Below are 7,316 nucleotides of genomic sequence, written 5' to 3' on the forward strand. Positions count from 1 at the left end.
GAGCTAGAGCCTGTGATTGGGCAGTGGAAGGGAAAGGCAGGGCTGGAGGTTCTAGAGAGGAAGGAGAGGAAGCAGAGGAGGAAATGGAGGAGAGAGAGGAAGATGGAGGAAGAAGAGGTAGAAGGAAGATGGAACAGATGTACGTGATGTAGAAAAGCCACAAGTAACAAGAGATCTCATAGCTGGGGAATAGAGTAATGTTGTGGTAAATCTGCCCAATCAAGGTGTAGAGCTTATAAATATTATAGCCAAGTTGTGTGGTTTTTGCACAGACTTATTGGGGACGGAGATTTACTGCAACAGCTTGCAGTTTAAGATGTGAGCCCTTAGCTGCTTAAGCTGCCACGTATGCCACCTGCTGCCTCTGCTTCTATATCATAGACTTTACAACTCTGGAACTATAAGACCAAATAAATTCTTCCTTCTTTCACTTTTCTTGGTCATGGTGTCCTATCACATCTATAGAAAAGTAAATAGTCTACTCATGCTAGACAAAGATTTTGTCACCAACTTGTAACCAAGCCTTGGATTTAATAAAACTTAAAGACCCTGCTCATCTTAAATACTAGTTCCAATCATCCATGCATTCCAGAAATTCATTCTTCAGGACACCACATGATATAACTTTTTAGAGTCTCTCACCAAATGTTTCTGCTTTTGTTTATTCTTGTGGTTAGAGGTCAAAGAGTTGATTCAGCATAAAAAAAAGAGAGACAGCATTGTGGTCCTGATAGCTTTAACTAACTCAAACTCCCAGATACATTCCATGTTGACCAGTCCAAGGTTATCAAAATCCTAAATTCCCCTGGCTTGGGGGCACTATGCTAATCTTCTCCACTCCTAATTCCCTGACTTCTTTTCCTTAGTCTTCCCTCTTTCACCTTTCTTCTCGTCTCCCAATTCAGTAAATAAACTTCTTTAATGTTCTTTCCCTAGGTAACTTCTAAAATTTGCTTTATGCTAAATTATAGCTGTATGTCAAGGACAAAGTAATTACATCTCAGTTTGGTTCTCTTCCAGGAAACATTATTTGTATATCTAAGGTATTCCTGATAGATTTCTTTAAATATTGCAAGAGCACCTAAATATTAATCTACTTGAAGTAAAACTCTACATTGTCCCTGCAGCACTACTCCCACCTACTCAAAAACTAACTTTTTTTTTTTTTATCCCATCTTAGCCCAGTGAGATTTTCCACTATCTTTCCAACTTAACCTAAAACCTTGGCTTTGTCCTTGGTGACATCATTGCAAGTAAGAATTAATTGGGGACTCTGCCTTGCTCCTACTTCCAAAGCATTCTGCTAATAGTTCCTCCTTTCCTCTTTGTTACCATTATATCTCTAATCTAGGTCACTAGAATGTCTCTTATCTTTGCCCTTATTCATAACCTGAGTTACTTCTTATATATCCTATGTTTTCTCTCTTTTCTTCTCTTTTGTTTCTTTTCTCTTTCTTTGCCACATCTTACCTGGACTCCAGCAATAATTTCATTAATATGCAACTATTAATTTCTCTCTAAAACATCCATCTCCAGAATATAAAGCATTCTGCTACCTAATCTAAGTTTCCTCTTTCTATATCATTTGGATACAGAATTTTCCAAAGGACCTTGTGTTAACGGCTGATCCTCAGACTGGCAGTATCAGAGCATTTAAGATATAGGTCTTAGTGTAATGCTTTAGGTCATTGATGGTAGGAATAGTAGAATTCTACATTCTTTGCCTTTCTCTTCACTGTGATTAAATACCTGACAAGAAACAACTTAAGGGAAGAAGGTTTTATTTCGGTTTACTTTTTATGGGATCTTGTCCTTCAAGGAGCAGAAGGCGTACCCAAACACTGATGCCACAGGTATTCAGTGTGAAACTTCTCCTAACTTATATAGAATGTTTGCACGGACATACACAGAAGTGTGCATCATTAACACCCTAGGTTTTACTTTATTAGTTTTAATATTTATCTATTGTGTGTGTATGTGTGTGTGTGTGTGTGTGTGTGTGTGCCTAAATGTGTGCATATGCATGTACATGTAGGTTACTGCATATGTAAGAAGAGGGAGTTGGACCACCTAAAATTATAATTACTGGCCAATTTGAATTCCTTGGTATAGATACTGGGAACTAAACTCAGGTCTTCTATAAGAGCAGCAAATGCTCTTAAATGCTAAGCCATCTCTCCAGCCCCCTTCCCATATTTTTCTTAAACCAATCACGTTGATAAATCAAATTAAGTGTCAGAAATCTCCATGTCCTTGCCTCTTACTTTGCTTTCCATGTACAGAGATATGAGTGTCTTTTTCTACCATACACTCCTCACCACACTGTGCCGCTTTCTTACAGACCCCAAAGCAAAGAGGCCAACTAACCATGTGGGAACACACCCTCTATAGTGTCAGAGTGAACTTCTTTTCTTTCTAAAATTGGTTATTTTGTATATTTTCTACAATAATGAAAAGCAAGCGCATTCTGCGACGAGACCGACTACCAATTCCCCCGACACACACATACACAATACTCACTGCACTGCCTGCTTTCTGAGCTCAGACCTATAAAGCCTGCTTAAATTGTATGCATTAAGTTAGTTTTCCTTTTGCTTCTGAAACTCCATAGCCTTATATTTCCATGGCTGTTTCCTTTTCATTTATTGAATTCTCAGAAAAAGATGTGACTTTGGCAGTGCTTTCTATGACCTTTTGTCTAAGGAGTTTCTCTTAAGCACATTCTCCTACTTGAAATGCAGTATAGCAACAATCTTTCCTGAAATAGTTTTTTTATAACTTTGTTTAATATTTTCTTTGTAGGATTATATGATTGCCTTGGCCACTGGATCTAACATTCAAAGCTGAAATGGTGCCTTATCTTGTTTCTACTAATATAGTAATAGCTAGTATAACTTACAATGAAACAGAATCTTACTGGCTCATGATTCTGGAGGCTATGAAAACCAAGACATAGGAACTAACTCATAGTAGGGCTGATAACAAACATTATAAATGCAAGAGAGAAAAATGAGGCTTAATTCAGTTTTTTAGAATAGTAGAAACTCCATCCCTGAGGTTATAGGCTTCTTGACCTAATCACTGAAAATGAGTTTCAGAATTAACAAATATTTAAATCACAGCAGGTGGGTACTTGGTAATTCCTAAATTAGCAAATTAATACTCTTACATGTGGAAAGAATCTAACAAACTGCTAAGTACCTCCCTGAGTACTAAATGGTTAATAAAACAACAACAAACAAACAACACTATAGGTCAAGATACAAGAATACAAAAAGATACTGAAGACAGATGAAGATTTTGAGTTGTGGCTTTAGTGAGCGGTCAGCAATACCTGGATTGTAGAAAGCTCTGACAGCCAAATGGCTGTTTCTTCAACTAATGTAAGAAAACCAAAGGGGTAGCCTATCTGTAGGTGAAAGAAATTTAAAACATAACTTGTTTTTAAACTGACAGCTTCAATTATAGAGCACAAGCCTGTACTCTATGATGATAAAATGCTGAGGCAATGACTACTATAAAAATAAAAGTTATGAGTAACTTTTATGGAAAAAAACTGGGTCCGTATCAGGATATGGGTCATGCAGGGTATCATAATTACAAGAATTCTCTTTTCTGACCAGAGTTGTGGTTAAGGGGTCAGTGTCAAAAAGATATAGCCTTTGGTTTGTGTGTGTATTTATATTTGTGTATTTATGTTTATGTGTGTGTGTGTGCATGTGCATGTGTACGTGTGCACATGCACATGTGCACATGCTGTGTTATATCTCATAACAAAAAGGGACTAACTAATGTCTTCAGTTTCTCTGAGAATGATAAGTTTATAAGATGACTGCAGGTGGACTGTAAGAAACATGGTGTGATATTTGACTCCTTAGGAAACTTGAAAGTTAGCAAGCGTCCAGGAGGCATAAGCACAGATGTAGCCCTGTGAGAATCAGTTTACAGCTGTGTCTTCATTTGCTGCCATGCCTGTATTTGGAGGAGAAAGACGCAGCTGGATATTGTATGGTGAACATTATGAGAACATTAAATAAAGCTCTGCCTAAGAGCAACTAGGGGCTAATCACTGTGTTTACCAAGAAAGAGTCAGCAGGTATTCTAAAGGCTGAAGCCTGAAGAAGTTCCAGAAGATGCCAGGTCTCTCTAAAGTGGCCCTAATTAGCATCCCAAGCTCTCCACTAGGACCCTGAAGGAAGCAATGCCCTGCGCTGCACTATGCAACCATGCCCTGTAGAGATGGGAAGTCCAGTGCCTTTGTGTGTACAATTGTTTGTAATATTGCAAGATGATATCAACTTCTTTTCCTGAGGCATAAACACAAAACAGACTGGGCAGTTCTCTCAGAGAGCATAATTACCTTTCAGTGTAGCAGACGTGTTATGACAATGAATAAATTGACTTTCTCTAAAGAATCTACCTACGGTTAAATGAGTAGAGCAATCCTACAGATAATCCCTGGTCCAGAACTAGGAAGCATATTTATCAACCCCATGGAACCACACCACCATTCATCTTCCTGCCTCAAATCTGTGTCTCTCAGTCAACCCCTAACCATTCAGATGAGCCCTTACAAATAACCTTCAAGCTACCCCCCAGAGAATCCATTTTACAGTGTGATCTTTCAACTCCTGTTATTGTTGCTCTGTTTTGTTTATCTTTCATAAGTTGAATATGTTATAATATATACATGTGTGTCTATGTAAAATTTAGATTCTATTCTCCCCACTATCTTTCTCTCTTTCTCTTCCCATTAAACAGCCTCTCATGTAAAATGTTTTGGTGATGTTTACAAACACTCAGGAAATCAACACAAACTCCCTGTGCTAGCCTCACAGCCCCTGACTACTTTCCAAGCTCTTTGATTCCCCACCTCTTGTTGTTTCTTTCTGTTCTAGAACATGAGACTCTTAGTACTAACCTGTGATGTTTTGAGGGCTGGAATTGTATGTACTGGATCTCTGTGTGCCTGTCATTTTAAGTCATTCTGTTCCTATTTTGACTGTTATCTCATTGGAGAGTCTCTGAGAACTTGATTTCAAGGAAGACTTCCAGGATGCACACACCTCTGCTGTAGGTACATCATCACACTTTTGAGAACTGAGATGAACCTTTTTTAAGTCTGTTTGCCTTTCTTCATTCATCTGCCTTAGCCTACTAAGAGAAAACTATACAGATGAAGAAATTGCTTGATTTGTTTCCAATATGACAAGAGCTGTCCTTTTCACAGTGTAGAAGCTCGTGACTATATTACCCGTGGGTGGAGTAAACTGAAGCTCTAGCTATGGCTTTTCTATAATGCTAGTAAGAGACAAGTAGCTCACTATGAAGAAATATATTAGTGGCATATAAAACTCTTTGTACCTTCAATAATATCTCCTTGATATCTGCCTTTAAAGAGGAGTCAAATGTGCCTGAGATTCAGCCAACCCCAGCTGATGCTTATATTTCACAATAACATATTTTCAAACCTGAAAAGGGTATGTGATACCCACCTCAGGCCCATAGCAAGCACATCTAATAACCCCATCTCTGCACAACCTCCTAACTGGAAGCCAGTGCTGCACCTCTTTGAAATGAATTCTGTGTTAGTCATCTTCGAGATAGACTCCTTTTAAAGAATTCTTGGGCCCTGCACATGGCTGCCATATCTGCTAGAGACTCTACAGCATATAGCTGATGAAGAGCCTTCTCTGCTTCCTGAAAGCCATAGAAGATGCAGGAACTAGGAATAAATATCTTCATTGGTTTCAAATTTGATATATGCATTCCTCTTTCTTCAACACTTCAAGCTTTTTTGGATTGGCTTTTTTTTTTTTTTAGATTTATTTATTTATTATATGTAAGTACGCTGTAGCTATCTTCAGACACTCCAGAAGAGGGAGTCAGACCTTGTTACGGATGGTTGTGAGCCACCATGTGGTTGCTGGGATTTGAACTCCGGACCTTCAGAAGAGCAGCCGGGTGCTCTTACCCACTGAGCCATCTCACCAGCCCTGGATTGGCTTTTTATAACATAAAATCACATGAAAAATGTCATAGCTGATCTGTTACTGTCTATCCAGATGATGATGGTTCCAGACTCTGGCCTGGAGAGGAAAGTATGTAGTCAGCATGTATCCAAGTGCCCTTGGACTCTCCAGGAAAGATGCCCTGGATGCAAGTGAGGTAAGACTCTACTTCAACTGGGAAACAAATAGTTAACTTTCACCTTGTTGTTCTTCCTGTTATTCTAACTTCTCTTGGCCTTCTGCTCTCCTTATTCTAATCTACAGAACTCTGATTTTTGATAAGGACATCCTGCCAAAGAGCTGTGTCTTCAAGAATCCAGGTTTAAAAAGAAAACCTAGCACTGAACATACTAAAGAGAAATAGAAACTAGGTAAGATGAAGTCTAGATCTTTTGACTCTTCAGCTTGTAGTAAATAAAAAGGAAGGAACCCAAATTTGAGTCCTAGACCAGGACTCTGCATTCAGGACCCTGACCTTTAAAACAGTACAAATGGGGCTTAATTAAGTCCATACACCAAACCAATTATAATTTGCATGATGCAGTGAAACCTTAAAAAACATAAAGCCTGCACCCCAGAAAAACTGCAGGTGTGTAGTCGCCTGCGGCCACACTAACTGTGTTCCTGAGTGGGAGGCCGGAGCTGTATGGGAGAAAACAGCGAGAGAAATGATTGAGGCCAAGACATAATTTTCTGTTCAAGGCTCCAAAGTTTACTAAGAGTCTGTGCTTATAAAGAGGGGAGGCCCATCCCCCACCAATCCATTCTTGGTGCCTGTGGTGAGATGGATGCTGTCTCCAGAATATCTCAAGGGCCTCAGCAGGTAGCAGTGTCTTGGAGAAGAGCAGCTGCAGGTGACAGAACAATAGAGCCATGTAAGTTGGAAGGCTCCACTCCAGGTGGTCTCATGCTCAGTGGCAGCAAGGTCAAAGTCAGCCTGCTTCAAGGCTGGGGGAGGCAACACAGGTGTGGCTGATATGTCACATGTAACTAAGTAGGTAGCAGAAAGGAGAGAGGCTATGTCTATGCTTAGTGTTTCCTATAAACATCTGAATGAATAGCTTAACATCCCCCTGAAAACACAGCAAGTATGAGATGACCACAAGCCCAGGACCAGTCACGCCTGGGTAAGCTTCTCGGATGGGGAGCAAGCCTGAAACTAGAAGAACTCTACCTGGAGCTTCCAGCCCTAGGCAGGAGTAAACATGAGACAGACAGACCCCACAAGGTGTCACTTGTACAAGAAGCAAGCCTGAGATGACCACCAGACCAGAGCCATGAAGGCCTGTGAGGGCAGACCGTGCT

At 39.8% G+C, this 7,316-nt stretch overlaps 1 non-coding gene across 1 annotated transcript; it reads left to right on the plus strand.

Annotated features, from left to right (window-relative positions):
* The first annotated feature begins 6,947 nt into the window (after positions 1-6,947).
* Positions 6,948-7,081, plus strand: LOC115064487. Its single transcript, XR_003844330.1, has one exon. It is a non-coding gene; the product is annotated as a small nucleolar RNA SNORA17 (small nucleolar RNA).
* The last annotated feature ends 235 nt before the right edge of the window (positions 7,082-7,316 follow it).

The sequence above is a fragment of the Mus pahari genome, chromosome 7, assembly GCF_900095145.1.
Source record: "Mus pahari chromosome 7, PAHARI_EIJ_v1.1, whole genome shotgun sequence".
NCBI classification, from domain to species: domain Eukaryota; kingdom Metazoa; phylum Chordata; class Mammalia; order Rodentia; family Muridae; genus Mus; species Mus pahari.